The following is a 23,171-nucleotide window of genomic DNA, read 5'->3' as shown; positions in this document are numbered from 1 at the left end:
GAAACTTCTTATGTAAAAAATTTCCCCCTGATTTGTTATGTTTCTTTTTTTCTCAGTTTCTTTTGAGATCCTATCTTGGAAAGAGCACGATTTCCTTTGAGACTTGTGCTCTTTCAAAGACAGACCTGAGAAAAATTATTGTTTGATTGCTGGAAATTTTAGTTTGATTAGCTGGTTCAACAATTTTAGAGCCATCATAAATGTTCCTTTTAAGAGTTAAATAAACCATTTAAATTTTGTTGTTTAAAACAATTTGGATGTTAAAAGAATGTCTCGTGAATAATTTTTTTTAAAAAATTTTTTTCCTTCATTTTGAGTTTCTTGATGAAGTCTCTAATTGTCGCTCTTTCTTTTTTGCGCTTTGTTTCTTCACAAACTTGAAGTTTTTCTCTGTATACTCTGTGAATACCTCCTAGCAATTTCTGCTATCAAGAACATTTTTCTATAAGTTTGAACCATTAAAAAGTCAAAATTGTCTTTCTTTGATAAACTTTGATCATTTTGATAAAATAAACTTTAATCATTTTGAGTTGTTGACATCAATGACATCAGCAGGATATTTTTTCAGGGAAATCTGTTAAGTGTAGAAAAACACAACTTTTTTGTGAGGATTTTATCTTTTCATAACTTTCAGTGGAGCCTTATTTACTACGTGATAAGTAGTAATAGTTGAGATAGGAATGTTTCTGACTCGAGGGGAAAAATTTTGTATGTACATTGTACATATAAGATATAACCTATCGAGTCGAGTTGTTGTACATTGTAAAAAAACCTCATAAAACATTCTTGATAAGTGGAAGAATGTTTCCAAATAATCTATCAACTGGATGTCAAAGGAGCCATTTTTATGTACATTTTCTTAATGTATAATGCAGCGATTGTGCATTCTATGCTTTTTTAGATTCGTGAGAAGTCAATGAGTTACCCATTTCGCACAGCCATGAATATTTTTTTTTTGATTTTTATGAAACTTTTTTAGAATCTTATGCAATGTATTGGAATACATTAGAGTATTTTGGAAACCTGTTAAGAACGTTACAGAATGAGTCTTTCCTTCATTCTAAAACCTTCCACCTGTAAGCAAAAATTTGTCTATAAAGAAAATATTATGTTTGGCTGATTTAACTTTACTTTTTGGTAAGAACAGTTTTTAGTAAATTTCATTATCATATTGTTATAGTTCAAATACTTTTGTAATATTATACTTTTATTCAAATATTTTTTTAATATTATAAATTTCAAGTTTTTTAAAAATCTAACAGCTACACCACAGAGACAGCTTATCCTAATCTGATTAATGTTAGTTACCATTTAATTAACTTATCTTTAATGTCTTTACCTAATATCAATTTTCACCTGCAGGGTTGTATCCTCATGGTAGTTCGCATAGCGTCTGTAAAGGAATTCCAAACGCCCAGTTCACTGCATACACAACCATTTCTTTTTTAACAGTATCAATAGCAACACGTAATTGGCTATCTCTATACTAAAGTCTTCTAAACAACTTAATCCTTTCAAATTTGCTAAGCTTTGTTGAAACGCTTCTAATTAAAAAAAAGTTTAAATGCTCGCTCAAGTAAATCTGCTGTATTCATAAAAAGCTTTACCCTTCTTGACCAAATACTTAACAAATTATCACAGAAAAAATTATTTTAGTAGATTTTTATATCAAGTCAACAAAAAAATATTCTAATGATAAGCTTTTTAGCTGATCAAAAAATGTTCTCAAAGTTTGTTCGATAATAAAGAACAAATACTTATAACTACTACTTTGTGTTCTTTATTTCATTCTTTCCTGTTTTACTTTATACTTTACACTGATTTGAAAAACTAACAACAGAAGCATATAAAAATTGTTGCAAAAATTTCACTATTTTAAAAATCAATTCATTGATTATGTTAAATCTTTATTATTATTATGTTAAATTTTATTCAAGAACTGTTGTCTTTATAATTCTTAATCATTTAAGCATATTCAAACTTTTATAAATTTCTTGTTTTAAACTTTATATATATATATATATATATATATATATATATATATATATATATATATATATATATATATATATATATATATATATTGTATATTCATTTTTACTTATCAATATATATTGTATTTTATGGACTGGGCTCTTCTGAAAGACAAATTAATATCTTCTTCTTGCTCCAGCCATTAATTTTGTAATATCTGTGTACACTGTTTACACTCTTAAACAGCAAAATAAACCAAAATAAAATTAAGTAAACCTATTTTAATTTATAAGCCTATTGTTTTAAAAGTGTTTCTTACTACGGTTTATTTCCTTATTAATCCAAGCAATATGTTTAGTAAATACTCAGGATTGCAAGTTGATCAAAAACCAGCCTGAAGAAGAGATTGCGCTTGTGGTCGTGTTTTTGCATCACAAACAGGGTTGGGAATCCCGGGATCCCGAAGTCACAGGATCTTTAACTATCCCTAAAATTGGATTGTGTTAATTTTCTTAAATCTTTTTATTATTCAAACAATCACCAAAAAAAAACGATATCTTGCAGAAGTATGTTGCGGCTGAACTTTGGAAGAAACAAACTGAATTTTGGAAGCAAATAACTCTAATACAAGACTCCAAGACTAGATGGAACAGTCCATTGTCAATCCTTCAATGCGTCTAATTATTAAAATATTGTATACAAAAAGGCATTAATAGACATAAGTCAACCTGAAGGTGAATCTTTGGCTTTATCTAATAATCAGATTAAAACTGTATCTGCTTTCATTAATGCGCTAGTACCAATAAAAGCAACAGTCGAGGCACTTTGCCGTCGGTATGCTGATTTGTTTACAGTCAATGAAACCATAACTTTTATGTTAAAAAAACTTAAAGATGTTAACAACGTTATAAGTTAAAATTTGCATTAATCTCTCGTTACTCGAATGCAACAAAGATGCACTGATGTAAGTGGGATTCTTGAGTATCTGCACAATTGTAGAACCAACTTTCAGTCCGAATCTGAAATAGAGCTAGTCACAGTTCCGACTTCAATAAAATGTTGCAAATTAATAGTTGAGTTACTCGAAAGAATAGACGCTTCAAATCCAGCTACATCATTAACAGCTTATGAGTCTGAATCTGAATTTAAACTTTCTGTTTCAAATAAGGCATTGATTGAAATTGTTTCTGATTCTTCTGACTCTCCATCTGAATCTGTTATTCTTTTGCTGTAGAGCTAAAGAATAACAGATTCAGAAAAAAAGCTGTTGTTTGAAAATAGAGGAACACGTGGTGATTTTTCGCAAAAAGCGTATATATTTTTAATGACTATTAAGCCAACCAGTGTTGAATCTAAGCGTGTTTTATTTGCGGCCGGTATTTTTGCAACAAAAATAAGAAGTCATCTGGGGATGAAACTTTGGATGTGCTCTGCCTGGGCGATGAAACTTTAAATGTGCTCTGCTTCCTCAAAACGTATTTTAAAAATAATCAAAAAAATTATATATGAATATTATATCTGTAAAAACAACGAATCATTCATAAATTAATGATTAAGTATGTATAATATTAAAAACCAAAGAAATTTCTTGTAATTCAATAAATAGTTTTTTTTAAACATATTTTAAATGTAATAATAATTTTATTAAAATTTTTCTTAAATAATATGTTAAAATCTTTCAAAAACAGATATTTAAAAATCCATGGATTAAATAAATGTAATCCCGAAATCCCGGGATTGAAAATATAGCTCGGGATTACAAACCCTAATAGCAAACTTTTATCGTCTTTTATCTATATGATAACGTTGATTGTGCCATACTAGAAATTAAGAAACCACTTTCTGACAAAAAATAAATTTACATACAGGGGGTGCAAAAAAAAAGCCACACTAATTTTTTTTATAAAAACACCAACAAAAAACGAGTAAGACTCATATAATAAAAGTAATATAGGACAATTTTGATAAAAATGTTTATAACATCATTGTATATTACATATAATAAAAAGAAATTAAGATTTGTAAAGTATTTTTTAGGTTTCAGCTGTTTTAGTACTTAATTGACCATCCTTTGTTTTTTATGGCTTCTGCGCATTTAGAAGGCATACTATGTACAAGTCTTTTTAATAAATCGTTTGGCAAAGCATTCCAACCAAGAAGAAGAATTTAGAACAAATCATCTTCATTTGTGGCTCTACGATCTTTCAATTTTCTATCCAATATAGACCAAAGGTTTTCTATTGGATTTAAATCAGGAGACTGCGCTGGCCAAGACATAACTGGTATCAATTTAGATTCTAGATATCTTTTATTGAACCGTGCTATATGTTTAGGATTGTTATCGTGTTGAAAGATGTAGTCACTATTAGGAAAAAGTTCTTTTATACTTGGTTCAAGCTGATTAACCAAGATTTTATGATACATATGGTGGTACATGATGCCCTTCACCCGGTAAAGTTTTCCAACTTTGTGTGCACTGAAACAACCCCAAACATTAATCTTTGTGTCATGTTTAATTGTTGCCTTGCATGTTTGGGGGTTGAATTTTTCCCCAATTAATTTCCAACAGTGAGATCAACCATTATAAAACAAAACAAAAGGAGAATCGTCGCTCCAGATAACTTTAGACCATTGTTCACATGTCCAATCTTTGTGCTCAATGCACCACTTTAATCGTTTTTTTCGATTGATTTCACTTACAAAGGGTTTTTTAATTTGGATCCCAGAAAAAAAATCACCCGATGTTTTTATTCTGCGAGATATTGTCCACTTTGAGATATATTAGTAAGGTTCAAATCTATTTTATCTCAGAACATGTGATTTTACGATTTTTTTTGACAGCGTTAAAATGTAGCAATCTTCTTTTTTTGAAGTTTTAGGCTTTCTCCCAGATCCAGCGGACCTTTCAGTTTTACCAGTGTGTTTATATTTCTTTACCAATCTACTAATAGTTGAGTTTTCTCGTTTAAAACGCTTTCTAATGCTTCTGTGAGACTCTCCTTGGTCAGCAGCTTCAATAATTCGTCCAATTTCTACATCCGTTAGATGTTTTCTAAAATATTAAATGTGTCCATATTAATCGTTTTTTAATGATTTTATTTATGTAAATATTAGTTTATATATAAACATACCTTTTCTGTCATAAATTTTTCATTGTCACATCCAATTTTTTTTGTTTTGCTTGATTATACATTTTATACTTAAAATGAAGAAAAAATATTAGTGTGGCTTTTTTTTTGCACCCCACTGTAAGTTCTTCAATTACAAATCTGACACATGTAACATTAGTTGTGTGTAACTGCTTTAATACCTGGTACTTAAAAAAAATGTTGTGGCTTCAGCAAACATTCTATAGCGAAAATTTATTGGACCTATGTAGACATTTTAAGCTGTCCACTGTTGTTTTGCTTATCATTTGCTTAGTGGACCATTACTGGCTGCCGCTAAAAATGGCTAGCCAATGACTAATCATAATGTCACATATTGCGGATGCCATTAATGGTCCACTAAATAACCGATGAGCAAAACTCCAATTTTTCCGCTCAAAATGCATATATAGGTCCACTGCAAATCCACTACAACAATGTTTGCTAGGAAGATACAATAGATGGTACTTTGTGAAATGCTATGCTAGTAAATATAAGGAACTTTTTCAAAAAGTAATTTGTTAGAGGTAACGTTAGCACAGTATTTGGTATCCTATGATACCAAATATTGTATTCAAATAAAAATTCCGGCTAAGTAAAATAAAAGTTTTTCATTCATCCAAAAAACTTTTGTGTTGCCGGAGTAAAAAATGAAGTTTGCCATATTCATCTGTTACCATGAAAATAAAAAATTAATGCTGAGGAGCTTATTAAATGGAATATGTACTTCAAACCGTTCAAGTTTAATAAAAATTTGTTAACTGTAGTCCTTTCATTTAATAATAGATTATGAGACCAAAAATTCTGTTTTTATTTTTACATTTAATTGAAAAATATGCATTTGCTGTAAATATCGATACAAAAATAAAAAAAAGTATATTTGGTTGTTATTGTTGTATCTTAAATTAAAGGATCTTAAGGATTTCATATGTATATTTACAATCGAAATTAACTAGGTAACTTTAACTCTGAGTATATTTTAATTGAGCTAGATTTTATGATTGATGATGATTCGAGAATAGGTATAAAAAATAAATTTTAACTAACTAAACCCACAAGTCATAAAAATTGTATAAGTTTCCAAAAAAATGCCACAAGCACCTATAATTCATTGTTTATATGAATATATATTATTATTCCACAAGTAAGTCAATAATAAATTTTGAGTAACTTTTACACAACGGTGCGCTACCCAGGAAGATAAAGTTCTATAGAGTATTAATAAAATTTTGAAGCATATGGTCTTTAGAAATTGCAATAACACTTCTATAGCATAACAATTAATTTCTATATAAATTGCTATCGATTGTGAATTTTTTAATATAAATATATGTAGAAAAAAGTTCAAATATATAAATGGCAAATTTTATAAAAAGGTTTTTTTTATAAAAATCGCTATTGAGTTTCTATTGGAATTCTATTCAATTTTCTATAGATCATATGTTTCAAATGTTTACAGAAATTATATTGAACTTTTTTTCGAGGGTAACGTCATTTATTACAATCTGAAGACGTAAAAATGAAAAGGTAAAAATAGTAACAAAATTTTGTACTCAAGTAAGATTACTGTTACTTAAGTGATGTTTTACTCTTATACAAGTAAAGTTACTTTTCTAAAAATTTACTCAAATGAAAGTAAAATGTAGCTAATTAAAAGTGTATTCAAAGTAAAAGTTACTTAGTTAATTATTTAATAGCATGAGTGGGGTCCAGGATTCGAGTTAAAATTTAAAAAAAGTTAAAAGCAAACAAACAGAAAAAATAAATCTCAATCTAGTAGTTTTTAATGAAAGGAAGGTTATTCCCAATTAGGGTGTACAAGCAAAAACATTAAAATTAAAATGAAAGAGATAATTTTAGTCCAGTTCATCGAATAAAACATTTTACTGTTTATTAAAGCATTTTTTTGTAAAACATAAAGGTCAAACTAACAGCAAAATATTAAATTTAAATTGAGTCAAGTATTAAATAGCAACCTATGAATTATCAGATAACAAAACATCAAACATGTGGTCTATTTTTTTCTTTATATCTTTACCCAATTTATTAAGTTTGAGGAGCAGTTGGTTTTTGGTCAAAGTTAGAAGACTTTATACTTGCCCGCTTGAGCCGTCTCTTTCATTAGGCGGACAATGAAGTAGTTTCATAGGCGCAATTATTTTTTCTTTGCTTTTTTATTTCCCTTTGTTACTTAGTAACGTATATGACTTAAAAGCTTGCAAAACAAAAAATACTTAAGTAAAAATAAAATTACAGATTTAAAAAATAAATCAAAATGTAGAAGTACACTAAAAAACTTCGAAATTACAGTGGCGCGAGTAAATGTAATTTGTTACTTTCCACCTCTGCTTGAATAGTAAAAACTCACACTACTTTTTTTAACTAAAAAACAATTTATTGTTATTACTATTTTGATATTTTAAAATTTTGTCTACACTCTTGCTAATAGTAATTAGTTTCCCTCATGAGGAGTAAAACTAAACAAAGATATTAACAAACAATAAACGTCCTGCAAACCCCCATTTGCAAAAATTATATTGCAAACTATAGCTCACTCAAAGAGATCATTTAAAAAAGATTTTTGAAACTATTGAATTATAATCGAGTAAACAGCATTTTTAACGTGTTCTCATGACACGTGACACGTGGTACGTTCTCATTTTACGAAGTTGTTGAACTTTCTTGCACAGCGTCTTGTGTCAATATTAATTTCATGAAAAATAAACGCTGTAAAAATGATTGATATTGCTTGTATTGATATTCAAGTCAGAAAGGAGGAAAAACAAGTATACTTATACAAACTTCAAATATCTTAACTTAAATCAATATAAAAAATTCAAAATATTAAACGTTAACACGTCTAATGAACAAAAAAGTTATAGAATTCTTTACAAGCAAAGCAAATAACAAAGTTAGAAAGCTATTTTCGGTAAGTTAAGCTAAAATTGTTGTTTGGAATTTTATTTTTTTTTCTGCATATGAATGTTACATTTTGTTATGCAATAGATAACAAAGTTGTTATGCAATAGATAACAAAGTTGTTATGGTAGCAGAAAAAAATAAGGTATAAAAAGGCATAAAAAGTTAGCAAACTTGTTGTTAAACAAAATTCTTTTGAAAAAAAGGCTTAAAAAACATTCGAGTTTTTTCATTTTATGAGGAAAACTGTTATATGACTTAAAACAGCTTTTATATTATAAATATATAGACTACCGGTCTGGAATAAGCCGGAGCTGGATGAAAAAAAGTTGCATTTATTTGAAATATAAAACAATACTTGATAAAATTAAAGTCGGTGTGGATTTTTGTTGCTAAAAGCTGTTTGCACAAAACTTGATGCTGCCCAAAGTTTGCCAAACTACCCTAATGTTAAAATTTTAATTAACGCAAAAATGCAATAACGTAATATAAAGGTTTTAACGGTCATTTTATTGTCAATGCGATAAAAAAAATTTTGTTGAAACCTTTATACCGATATATCTCTGGTCGGTCGACTAAAGAACAAAAGCACATATGTTTTTATATTCTCAAATAACTGCGCAAAAGCACATATGTCAGAAATATACGTATCCATATACATGTATTTAGCGCATAAGTAAAAAGTATATGTATACATATATATGTATTTTTCGTTTCTCCTATAAAGTAACGGTTTTTGACTTTATATGAGCGTTTTAGACTCGCTTTTGGAGCCTACTCATAATTTTGTTTTAAACTTTTTATTTATTTATTATTATTATTATTACGATTTAATTTTATTATGTATTATTTATGATTTATTATTTATTATTTATTTATGATTTAATTATTTCAATCATTTATTCTTTTTAGCAGTAGTTTTAAGGCCTCGATATTTTGAATTCTGGATTACACATTGCGCAATTCTGAATTACACATTACGCACTTTTTATTTATTTATTTTTAGTAAAATCTAATAAAGATAATAAAGATTTATATACCTCCAAAAAAATTAAAAAAAAGATGACCCCTAGAAAAATCTAATAAAAATCATTTAAAAAAAATTTCGATGACAACTAAAATAGAAAACTTTAGGCTAAAAGATAAACGTTTAAAAGTAAAAATAAAGTCCATAAAGTTTATTTGTTAAATGGTGTTGCAACCATTTTTTAATGTTTGCCGACGATAAAAATATTTTTCTTTTAAATATTGACATTAAGTAAGAATATTTTTTTATAAGTTTTGAGTTAAAGAAAGTCTACGAACGATTTAAAGCAAATAAACTCTCTTAAAATGAATAAAATAAAATAAACTTTATTCCATAAAAACCATATTAAGAATTATAAAATATTAGAAAACCTTTATTCTTCTTAATAGCATCTTCTTTAATAATAGTTCTTTTTCTGAAAAGTTAAAATTAGCTAAGATTCACCCGATCTTTAAAAAAGATGATACATCCACAGTCTCTAACTATCGTCCAAACTCTCTTCTTACTGTATTTTCAAAAATATTTAAAAGGGTTATTTACAATAGAGTTTTCAACTACTTTCCTAATAAGAAATTTTCATGTGGGCCATATATGGCATTTGCATGTTAACCATATATTCACCACTCTCCTTTATGGGCTGGCTTTGGTGCATTCCATATGTGGCTTTAATGTTTATTCTAATAAAACCAGACTAAATAGGAACGAAAGTCACACTTCATTTTTGCGTGAAAGTTTCATGTGGCCCACGTGTGGCAAGCATTTGTTAGCCATATATTTACCACTCTTCTTTATGGGATGGCGTTGGTGCGTTCCATAAGTGGCTATAATGTTTATCCCATTAAAGCAACACTAAATAAGAATGAAGGCCGCATTATTTTCCTACAAGAAAGCTATAACAGATACATAAACAAATTTTCTGACTTGTTTAAATTTTATATTTAGTTAAGTCAGTAGATTTGTATATGTATAGAATATAAAAAAAATTATATATATACCTATACAAATAAGTATCATTCTGTATGTTTACTATACTATTTGTATAGGAATATCAGTTAAAAAACTTTAAATGGAAAAACATCATACTTTTTGCTTTTTTTTATAATTTTATTCACAGATAAATATATACGTACAACAACTTTTAATTAAATTTAAAAATTCATTCTGTATTAGTTCTGTAAACAAAACTAATCTGATGAATCATGCAATGAAGACGCAATATTTTCTTTAAATTCTTTATCTAGCATTCTTTCAATGTCTTCAAATAGTAGTTAAAGATAGTTTCATATGAAATCCATGTATAAACAAAATCCAGAGAAAAAATAAATAATAACGACATCTTGCTTACATTGTTCGCCATTTTAAAATCTAAAGTTGTTTTCTTGTAACAAACACAACGTATTAAGATATTTTTATCTTCGTTGAATATAATTCTGATTACAACTTTTTTTTGTTAAGTATAACTCTGTTTAGAATAAGTATAAATTTAGTATAACTTGTTAAGTATAACAACAAATTTTTATTCGTTACATGTAACTCAGATTTACAAATTTTATTGAAGGTTTATTTTGAATAACAGTTCTCAAATATATTCATATTAAACCGCTCAACATACTTACAACTATGAGTTAAAAATTATCAAAACTGTAAACCACATGATATCATGGAATATTCTAGAGTTAGAATGCTACAATGTATTGCAATGCAATTGTAGTTTACAATTAGTTAAAATTTAAAATTCAAAATGAGGCGAGATTGAGGTGTGTTTTATATGTATGGCCCATATGATAGCCACATATAATTCAGCACGTATTTATTTAAGAATTATACCACACTAAGTGGAATAATTATGTGGATGCATTACGTGTTCTACATGTGGGCCACATTGCCCATCAGCATATATATCAATCATCAACTGGGATATAGTTTCACACTTTTATTCCACTGGTAAACACTATGGCCACATGTGGGCCACATATGTCTTTCTTGTCGGTTTGACAATAAATAAAATCTTATTTAAAAATCAATTTGGGTTTCAAAAATATTGTTCTACGGAATATGCTATTGTTGAACTTATAAATAAAATATCCGCTTCATTTGATAAAGGTCTCCCCAAAGCATTTTATAATTTGGATCATAATATTTTGCTTGCAAAACTAACCTTTTACTGGATTTTTAGTCTGACTTATAAGTGGATCAAAAACTATCTTTGTAACAGAAAATAATATATTATGGAGCAAAGGTTAGGATCTCTTGATATAGTGGGTGGTGTCCCACAGGGATCAATCCTAAGGCCATAGTTATTTTTAATATACACCAATGATATGCATAAAGCTTCTTCTAAAATATTGTCTACTATGTATGCTGACGATACTAACCTGTTCTTTAACCACTCTGATACAAAGGTACTGTTTGAAATCATAAACATTAAATTATTAGTTTATTATTATTTACAATTAAAACATTAAGTTTTAACTTCTGGTTTAGGGCTAATAAACTTAATATTGTAAAAAAACCATCTTTCCCTTGTTTTATAAAATAAGACAAGCTGTTAACCTTCCATTAAAGTTACCAAAATTATTTATCAATAAAAAAGAAATACTTAAAGAAAATATACAAATTTTACTTGATTAATATTTATCATTGAAAAACCATAAAGGTCTAATAGAAACGAAAATATCCTCTGGATTAGGGTGTGCTATATAAATCAAGATCTTTTCTCGATATTAAATCACGAAAAATGCTGTACTTTAGCCTTATTCATAGTCATCTTTCATACCCTAATATTGACAAGCACTCGCATCTTTCATACCCTAGTATGGACAAGCACTCGCAAAACAAAATTACAAAGATTACAAAACCGTGCGTGTAAAGCTTACTTACTAAAAAACGTTTTCTCCAATATTTTTTCGTTTAAATTTTCTTAAAAGTATAATCCTCGGTCAAATACTAAGACTATTATTCATATACGAAAAATTCTAAAGAGTCAAATTTTTCTGTAATGATTTAATATTATAGAATAAAATGAAAAATACTAGTATAAAAGACTTAAATAAAATGTCCTCGTTTAAACGGCAAACAAAATTGCGTCTTCTCAATTCCTGATATACATCATTTAGCAATCTTTCTCGGGTTTATTTTTCTTCTCTTTTTTCTTTTTATTTGTTTTGTTTGTTTTTACTTTGCAGTAATAATTTCTTAATCAAAAACTTCAATGTATTAATAAAAAATAACTATGAATATGCAAAACCATTAATGAGAGTCATCCAATTGATGAACCTATATGAAATCAGTATTTACCAACACCTAATTTTTTTTTTTTTTTTGTATGATATAAATACATCAACAGCTTAATTCAATAACAAATTAAATTATAATAAATTTTAAAAAATTTGAACAAAAATTATTCTTTAAAAATAAACCATTGAAATACTTTATAAACTGCCAAAAATTAGTACAATAGAATCTCTCTAACTCGAATTTTATGGGGAAAAATAAAAGTTCGAATTAGAGAGATTTTCGAATTATAGAAAGTTGATTTTTCTTAAACGCATTTCACGGTGGCTGGCAGCTAAAGAAATTATGGAGGTTTTCGAATTAAGGAGATTCGAATTAGAGAGGTTATCCTGTTACAAGTATTCTGAATATTAAAAACGAGGAATATGACAATAGAACACTTTTCAAGCAAAAAATTTAAATATGCTGAAGTAGTTAAAATTCCGTCAAGATTGTAATAAAGAAGTATTTTTTATTGTACAAATATTTTTTTCTAAATGAATTTTAATTTGAATTTTTTTAATTTTTTTATTGTCTCTATTGCTTTTTACAGATAACGGGGATTTTCACTATATTCTTTATAGATAACGGAGATTTTCAGTATACTCCAAAAAATATAATAGTTAATACTTACTTTAGTTATTTTATTGTACATAAAGGCTTTTATACTTCATATTATAACGGAGTTTTATATTTCAAACAACCTTTTTTGGTTTTTGAACATGTAAACCTCCCATAATGACTTTATAAAACAATCGTTGATTCATTATTAAGTTAATCTACTCTGAGTCTCTCTTCTACTTTGTTTGTATGTTTTTTTGATCGCATATTTTTTAAAGATCCTTAAATGTAAAAAGAAAAAAAGAAAATTTATATGAATTAAGAAGAATAAGTCCTTCAAGTAAATTTTTGAAAAAAAAAAAAGTTAGCTAGAAAAAAGAAGTTTGTAAAAAACTTTGATTGTAATAACTTTCTCTGAACTAAGTTTGCGTAATAATATTACAAATACCTAAACTGTTTTGAATATATCTGTGGCCATTGGTCAATTAATGATAAGTGTAAAATTGGTCATTTTGAGATAAGTATGCAGTTTTGTAATATTTCGTTAGATCTTTCATTTGGTCAAACTACTGCTGTAGTTTAGAAAAAAAAAAAATTATTTTTATGAAAAATAAGTTACTTTTCATAATTACCCAATTTAAAGCAACAAATCAAATTTTCAAACTCTCCTCCTGCAAAATGTCATATTTACACTTATCATAAATTGACGGCCACAGATATTATAACTCTATTCCCATTATTTAACGCTCTCGTTTGTATGTCTGATACTAAAGAACTTGACAGCTATAACCGTGTTATTCAAGAACTAAGCTTTTCACCATTTAGACCAATTACAGAGCTGTGTGAAGATAATTTTAACAAAAGAATTGATTTTTTTTAGCATCATGTAGTCAAAGTTTTAAGAAAGTTCCATCTTGCTAAACAAGGTTATATAGTTTGATAAAAGCCAATATATGGCTAGAGGGATTATAAATTGTCGTAATTATTACTCTTAGGGAATAATAATGACAATCAGCACAAATAAATACCTGAGTCCAACTCAAAGAATAGAGTAATGATATGGTAAGGAAGAACTTTAGGTGATTTATACTTTATTGGTTCATATATTTATTTATATCAAATGGTTCATACTTTATTGACATTTCGTTTACAGGTGATTCATATTTGCAAAAAATTGGCGAATTTTAATGACCTTAAGTTTTACAACGTTTTATGTACTTTCATCAACATGTGGCATCTGACCATTCTTTCTGTCATGTAAGAAGCTGGCTGGATTAAAAGTTCATTTAAAGATGGAGGCAGACAAGGTAAAACAGAATGATCTGACCAACCTTTCTCCGCAAAGTTCATATATTGTTTTACAGGGTTATGATGACATATGACTATGAACATATGAAAGATTTTGGTTACAGATGTTAGTTATTTAGTATTTTACTGTTATTTAGAAGACAGTTACAGTTCATACATAAATGTGTAATTGCATCCTTCAAAATTTAGAGTTTCTAATGCTAAAGTTATAACTTCCACAAGAAAGGTAAATAATTTTCAGTTACCTGTTTAAGTTCATCAAATGTAGATAAGATTTTGATTCACAAGAGAATTATGAAAAACTAGAAAAAAAGGAATCAAATTTCTTTTTTTCTATTTTTTCATAAATCTTTATTAGCTAAATTTGTGAATCAAAATTAGCATTTAACCTTGTAGTAACTGAGACTGGGAACAACAAAAACCCCAAAACGGAGGGCAATAAGTTAAATTTGTAATTTTTTTTAATCTTAAACTTAATTTATATTCATCCAAGAATTTCAAATTTGATTCAATTATATGTTGTTGTTCGGTTTTTATGATCTTATAAAGTTTACACCCCCCTCAAATTGAGGGGGCTGTAAACTTTATAAGGTCATAAAAGCCGATCAACAAAAGATTATTGAATCAAATTTGAAATTCGTTAATAAATATAGATTAAGTTTAAGACTGAAAAAAAAAAATAACAAATCTAATTTTTTGCCCTCCTATTTGGGTCTTAAGGGGCTAACGTTTTGGATTTTTTTTTGTTCCCAGCCTTTAATCACCGCAATTTTTTGCATAGCATCCTCATTCCTCATATATATGAACATACTTAAATATGAAGTTTTCTTCATGTTTCAAAGTTGTTTAGCTCAAACATCAAAAAAAGTTGTTTACGGCCTTGTTACGTACAAATAAATCACCAAAAATCTGTGAAAAGTTATTCAAAAAAGGTTTTGATATTAAAACAAAAGTCAAACAAGAAAATTATTAACTAAAAGACAAAGAGAAAAACAGAAAAAAATTAATAATAAAATACTAGAGGAAGAACATTTTCACCTATATTTTGATAGAAAACAAAAAAAAAAAAAAAGACTGAATATCAAGTTATGATGATTAAAAAAAGAGAATATCAATATTTACTTAGGAATCGTTGAATGTGAAAGTTACAAATCTAACGACATTTTTAAATCTCTTTAAAAAAATTACCCAGTGATTTTAATCCATAGAAATGTGTTTCAATGAAAATATGTAACGTAACAACAGTGAATACTGGAAAATTCAATGGTATAGTTGTAAAAATACAAAATTAAATGGAAACCAGAAACATTACTAAACCACGTTACTTGGGTTGTCAGCACCATATACTAGATCTCATTTTAAAACTTGTTTTGAATTGCTTTGCAAATCATAAATAAAAATCCGTTTTGATTACAAACTTTGAGAAATTTTGTTCGAGCATGTAAGATGAAACTCTAGAGCACCATGTTCTTATTACCTATTTTTTTAAACCAACATGGATTTTTGAAATTGAAACTGCAGTAACCTTTTATTGAAAATCTCTGGAAAAAACTTTTTTAACAAAGAATTGTTTAATGATAAATTATACAGCCATATAATGATAAATTATACAGCTATATATGCTATAATCAAGTGCATAGCTGCTTTAAAGTACTTTAAGAGATATCGGGAAAGAAAAGGTAGTGCTTTAAACATTTTAAGAACGAACATTAATTCTAGGCGTGTGGTTTGAATAATGGAAGAACTTCTTCAAAATTCAAAAAAATGGGAATAGGCAATTGTGAAATTTTTTGGAAAGAGTACCTAGAAATTTTTTCCAACAATTAGCATTAATAACTTCTTAATAACTTCATACAAATTTTTTTTCTTTATGAAAATAATAATTATTTTTGTTAACCAACTCATTTAGCATGTGATTTTTAAACACTAAATATAATTTAAAGTTTGTTCTATTTACTTTATGGCTGTTCATAAATGAGTGAAAAGCTTGTTTTGGTAGCTGTTCATAAATGAGTGTGTTAAATCTTTTCATGTAAAATAGGAAAAAGCCATTTATTTTAACTTTTATTCATTTTAACCATTAACGGTTGCAACTAAACTGTTAATAAACCAGTTTTTTATCAATAATTTAACATTTGTTAGGTTATAGGAGTGTGGCTATATATATATATATATATATATATATATATATATATATATATATATATATATATATATATATATATATATATATATATATATATATATATATATATATATATATATATATACAGTATTAGACAAAACATTTGCAACCAACATCGAAAAATGCTAAAAAGTGTTCCTAATTTTATTTGTCTTAAAAACGAAACGAACTATACTACCACAGGAAACAGTTCCGGAGTCTGGAGTCATAGCATGCCATGACATGAGCAATCAGCTGACAGGTGACAGCACACAGGCAGATTTTTGTTGACAAGTGTCATTTTGCAGCGGACAAAACAAGTGCAACTTTTTTGGTTTGTTTTACTTTCTTAAGTCTGGTCTTAAGTTTTTTAATAATTAAAGGAAGTATCCAGAAGTTTCCAGAAGAAGCATCTGGAAGCATCCAGTAGCATCCAGAAATATCCAGAAACATTCAGAAGCATCCAGACGCATCCAGAAGCTTCCAGAGGCATCGAAAAGAAGCATCTTGAATCTTCCAGAACAGGTTCACACAAGTTCATTTTACTATATAAGAGACATGTAAATCGACATGTAATTCAGTCAGAATATGGAAGTCAATCAGTCAGTATTATCAAGACAGTTTATCGAAGTGAGTTTTATCAAAGTGTTTTATCGAAGAACATCAATATAAGAAGTAAAATACAACAAGTGTTTCATTACATCAATACAGCCCACATCCAACCAAGACGTTGTGTTCCACAGAGCATTATTGTATCATCAAAAGGTAAATGTAACACGGTAAGCCTTGAGAAGCGTGATTATTTATTTTTATTATTTTTATGACTTCAAGTGCAAAAATGGCTCCCGACAGTCTTGGATTGGAACTAAGAAAGAAAATTATTGGCGATTACGTAAGTGGAATGTCACAAAAAAGTATTTGTGATAAATATCACGTGAAAAAATGGACCGTATCAAGACTATGTTTCAAATATCGTTCTACGGGGAAGTTGGCAGCAGATAACAAAGGTGGAAGACCGCGTTCCACCACTTCTAGAGAGGATTTTATGATCGTCATATCCGTCAAGAAGGATCCCTGGATATCATCAGTCGAGATACAAAAGCAATTAGAGCTGCCGGTGTCGGACCGAACAATCAGACGACGTGCTGTTGAAGCCGGATGATTTTCTCGACGCCCTGCAAAGAAACCGCTGATTTCACTAAAAAACCAGAAGAAAAGACTCCTGTTTGCTACATCTCATATTGACTGGAATGTGCAGAAATGGCGAACTGTCCTGTTCAATGATGAATCGAAGTTCAACATCATTGGGAGCGATGGCATTTGTCGTGTACGTCTACCGGCCGGAAAACGCCTCAATTTACGTTTGAGGCGTTTTCCGGCCGTAAGACCGTGAAGCATGGTGGAGGCAATGTAATGGTCTGGGGGTGTTTTTCTGCTAACGGTCTAGGTCCAATACATCGAAACGATGGAATAATGGACCGTTTCATGTATGAAATTATCCTGAAATATGTCCAAAAATCAAAAAAGGCCTGGGCAGCAATTCTACAAAGTTTCATTGATCACCTGATCGAATCTATGCTTCGAAGATGCAAGGCTGTGATCGACAACAAAGGATTCGCCACGAAATATTGATAGCGAAGTACAGCTTGGTCAACATTTTGTCGAGTTGCACTTGTTTTGTTCAGAAAGAAATCAACTTTTTTTATTACTTTTGATTAATTTATTAATTTTCGTGTACAAATAATGAACTTTGTGATGAATAAAACTTGAAGAACTTTGTCTCTAAACAGTTACATAGATATTTCTCTAAATTGAAAAAATGAAGCACTTTTATTTAAAGAAACTAAATTAGCATTATTTGGTTGCACTCGTTTTGTCCGATACTGTATATATATATATATATATATATATATATATATATATATATATATATATATATATATATATATATATATATATATATATATATATATATATATATATATATACATATACATATATATATATATATATATATATATATATATATATATTTATCTTATTTAGTTAAACCGTAATTCTAACTGATTATGTTAAAATTGTAATTTTAACTTATTCTGTTAAAATCGTAACTCTAAATTATTCTGTTGTTTGTGTAGCTGTTATGCACTTATTTGACAATGACAAAGCATTACTATACTATGCACTGCTTTTGAAACTATAATGCTTATATTTGTAATCTAAATTAGTAATATTTTGAAACTATTATTTCAAATTTGATTTATTTTAAATCTTAAATTTCTTCACTGAAAAGAAATAAAAATCTTATTTTAACATTCAAGCGAGACATAACGTAAACAAAACAACTAATACAAAAAAATAAAGAAATAATACAAATTGTATGATTATTATCCTCGCAACAGAAGAAAAGAACCTAATTTCTTTTGAAGTCAATTTATATTCTGTCACCATACTTGAGCAGTTGGATGTTTTCATTTATAATCCAACTGACTGTTCGTTAATGGTTTAAAGCAAATCCTCATATGAATTCTTTAGTGTATCGTCAAACTTTCAATAAAATTAAAATAGTGCTTAAGTTAATTAGATAAGCTGAACACAACTGGATTATTTGCATAGATCTAAAACTAGAAAAAAAAGGTATTCTAAATTCTCCATGGAAGATATAGCATGTTTGAAGTTTGAGAATAAGTCCTAAAATTTAAGCTACACCTTCTCATAATAATGAAAGAACAAAAAAATAAACCTAAGTTTTTAGCTACAACTGCCCCAAACGAGAGAGCAACAGCTTGATAAAATATTTTTTTACTATCTTTAGCTAAATATATATTCATCAATAAACTTAAATTTCATGCGATAATCTCTGCGTTCAAAAATTATGACTTTTTAATTCCCTTAAATTGAGGGGGTTCAAAGTTCATATAGTCGTAATTATTGAGCGCTAAGAGATTATTGTATGAAATTTAAATTTTGTTCATAAATTTACATTACATATACATTTAGTGAGGAATCTAAAAAAAAAATATTTACATGTTGCTCCTTTGTATTGGGCAGTTAATAATTAAAGGAAGTATCCAGAAGTTTCCAGAAGAAGCATCTGGAAGCATCCAGTAGCATCCAGAAATATCCAGAAACATTCAGAAGCATCCAGACGCATCCAGAAGCTTCCAGAGGCATCGAAAAAATTGGGCAGCTAAAAATTTAGGCTTTTTTTGTTCAGATGTCTAATTTTTATCGTTAAGAGTTGAAGAAATTTTTATTTCTAGACTGCTGAAAAAGTCAAAATATTTTTGGATACATAAATATTTATATATATATTTTTTGAAGGACATCATAGCGTTACAAAATAGGTAATATTATTGTCATACTTACTAGGATAATTATAAGTTTCTGCATAACATTTGTTTTTCTTCTGATTACCTTTGAATATTTGTTTCAGTTATTTTTAATACTTTCTTTATTCCACTATAAAATGTTAGTTATAGGAATTTATATGTTATTTGTTTTGGCTTAATCTTGTTGTTGTTAAATACATTTTTTGTTTATAATTTTTATACTTTTATTTTCTGTTATAATGAGAACTAAAGGTGTGTCTTTTTTGTTGGCTAATAAAACCAAAGACTTTAATTTTTAAAGTTAATTTAATACCTTTTTTTTATTTTTAACACTGAATTTAAAATTTCTATAACTATTTTAGCTCAATCAATTCTTTTCATATTGTTTGAGATATTATGAATATTCTAAATAATATAAAAAAAAATAAATGATTTTTATTTAAAATTGTTTTTAATTAGAACCTTAAGATATTTTAGTTAATATTTAGTGAAAAATTTAGGGAAATTTATTAGTTTATTTGTTAACTTAAATTATTAATTTATAGTTAATTTATATTTTAAAAGTCATTTCGACATTGTTGTAAATACCACTTTAAAAGGAAAACCGTTAGTGATAATTATGGCTAGAGTAAACTTAAATAAAAATTTTAATCAGAAAGAAAGGTGTAAATTTTTCATTTTATGTGGATAGCGTTTAGTGAATGAAGATTTTCTTAAAAGGCAGGTTATGTATTAATAATAATGCTAAACGTTCATCAACAGCAGAAATAATTTAATATCTAAAACTATTTGCTATGGTTCAGCAACTTATTGGTAACATCAGTTGAAAGTGTTTTTTCTATTGTATAATTTATATAAATAATTATCAAATAATATAAAACTATCCTGATATCAAGCCGTGTACAGAAATTTTGTGGCATAACGGAGAAGGGTAACGCATGCAAATGCGTTACACCACAGCAAGCATTTGGTCCTTAAAAACACGTCTTTACAAGTTCAAAAGACGTTTATTTAGGACCAAATGCCGGCTGGCAACTTTAATTTTTACTTTTTTTTATATAAGAAACCAAGCTAATGGTCTAGTACTAGAAATTTTCGAGCAGAATGAACTAAAGGGTTTAGGAGTTCTTTTTTCCCAATTTAGTACACATTCTTACGAATTCTTTCATTTTTATTACAATTTACGTATTTTATTCATATTTGAAAATAGCATTTGCAATCGAATAGAAGTTTCAAGAAATGAAATTTAAAAATATTAAAAACATTGAAAGAAGTGAAATATAAAAATTTGAAAAACATTGTTTTATAAAAAAATTATTAATTTAGACTTTTTTGCATAAGAAAAAAGAGGTTTTTAAACAAAAAATAAAAATACATTTATACAAGATTCTTTATAATTTTTTTTATTTATAGGTGTGTTTTTCATAAAATAATAACTATTTTTGAAACTTTTTTTATTTTTTTAAATATAATTTCGCTTTTTTTTTTAATATAAGGGACTGTGTAATATAAGTGTTTTTAATATAAGGGACTGTGTAAATATTTAAACACCTCTAGTTTTTAAACTTTTTTTTAAATCCAGTGGTATTCTATTAAATTGAATTTAGAGCTAATAAGAGGCATTTTTTTTAAATTATTGTCTTTTGATAATGTCTTTTAATTATATCGTTAAAATTTAATTTGCGTCGTTAGAGTATTTTGAAGTAGTTTAAAAGGCGTAACGGAAAAACACAATACATGTTAATTTGTATCGTTATTACGTACGTTTTGTATCGTTATTACGTACGTTTTACACGTAAATTTCTATAGTCTGAAGTTGCGTCATTAGAGTATCTTCGCGATTGCAATTAAATAAAACGGCATGCAAAATTGTCAAAGCAACATAAAAACTATAAAAATAGTTACCAATCAAATCTAAATTCGGTATTCAAAAGAGATATTTGTTATTAACTGTTTCTTAAAATAATTTTATAAATATTATAAATAATATTCTAATATTTAAGTGTTTAAGCGACATTTCTTGGAGTACGTAAATTTATAATCTATTTATATCTAAGATATAATAATATAGATATATTATTATATCTAAATTTAAATTTATTCTAATATTTAAATATTTATTTAATATTAAATTAATATTAAATAATTTTATGTGAGGCGGCAATAGTTATTCGTGAATATAATTATTGTTAATTATTAATTGTTTAATAAACTATTTTTAAAAACATGTAAACACTTTATATTTAGATTACTAAAAAGATATTAATGAACATAATTTATGTTAATCAATTAAACTTATTTCATAAAAACATTTCGCGATATTGAATATAATACGATCAAATTCAATAATTACGATCGTAATACGATCGTAATTATTGAATTTGAAAAATTGAATTAATAATAATAAAAAATATCTTATTATTTGATTATTTACATCACAATAAGTGCTGCATTTTTAAAATAATTATGGATAACAAATAAAAGAAATTATTTAAACATGTAATTCATATAGATAGTTTGCAAGCATAAGTTACTTGTTAGTAAATGTAACATTACTCAAACAGTTCCTCATTATTTAAGAGATCTTTAAGAGAATAGATTTGCACGGAATAGTTGTTAATAAATAAGCTTTATTCAAAGACAGTTTTTTTATTCAAAGACATTTCAAAGACATATTTTAAAATATAGTTAAATGTGTTTTGGCTTAACGTAAACTACGTTCGTAAAATGCGTAAAGCTTTCTAAACAGCGCTTGAAAAATGCTTTTAACCAAAAGTAAACAAGGAAATTATTTGGAACTTCCGACACTTGAAGGAGGAAAAATAATATTTAAAGGTTTTGAGCGATCTAGGAAGACAACGCTTAAAAGGGGCAAGCAAGTTGAGAAAAAACAATGGCAACTTCAATTTAATATTTGGAAATGCAAGGAAAAATGTATGTAGCAGGAATATTTGTGTTGTCAAATCAAGCTTTAAGAATGTCTATGTGGTATAATGCTCTAAAATTTATATGCAGTAAACATAAGGTAGAGGTAAAATAGGTTTAAAACCAATAGTTAAATTATTTTAAAATATTTGACCTAAAAAAGCCTTTAGTTTAAATCAGAAAAATATGATATGTTGATCTTGACATAAGTAATATTAATGATTATAATAGTGTTGTGGAGCTGAGTAATTCTAATAAGGTGATTGATGTTGAGTTCACATCTGAAAATGTTAATTTAAATGATGTTTGCCAGGATAGTTTACAATGAGGTGATTGTAAAAAGAAATGTAAAAATATGTGTGTTCTAAAAAATAAAATTTAGGTTTTTTTAATTTTGGTGTATCGACTGATTATTTTTGTAATGTTACCTTGCAACATGTCCCTGATCAGAATTATAGTTATAATTCTAATATTTTCATAATCTTTATTCATTATGTATTTTTTGTCTTATCTTAAAAAGAAAATAAAATAAGTTGAAACAA

General features: G+C 27.3%; 1 protein-coding gene across 4 annotated transcripts in view; it reads left to right on the top strand.

Moving 5' to 3' along the window:
- Positions 1-23,171, top strand: part of LOC100205690 (solute carrier family 13 member 2) — a 79,511-nt gene that overhangs the window by 11,029 nt on the left and 45,311 nt on the right. Inside the window, exon 1 of one of the 4 annotated variants that reach the window (XM_065807923.1) lies at positions 7,855-8,049. The exons of 1 other annotated variant lie outside the window; for it this stretch is intronic. The gene's annotated coding sequence lies outside the window, so the exon portion shown is untranslated. Of the gene's footprint in view, positions 1-7,854; positions 8,050-22,486; positions 22,639-23,171 lie in introns of those variants that run through there. 2 more of the 4 variants (XM_065807926.1, XM_065807925.1) reach the window with 2 other exon arrangements.

This window comes from Hydra vulgaris, chromosome 10, assembly GCF_038396675.1.
Source record: "Hydra vulgaris chromosome 10, alternate assembly HydraT2T_AEP".
NCBI classification, from domain to species: domain Eukaryota; kingdom Metazoa; phylum Cnidaria; class Hydrozoa; order Anthoathecata; family Hydridae; genus Hydra; species Hydra vulgaris.
This window is presented reverse-complemented; position numbering and strand designations above follow the sequence as displayed.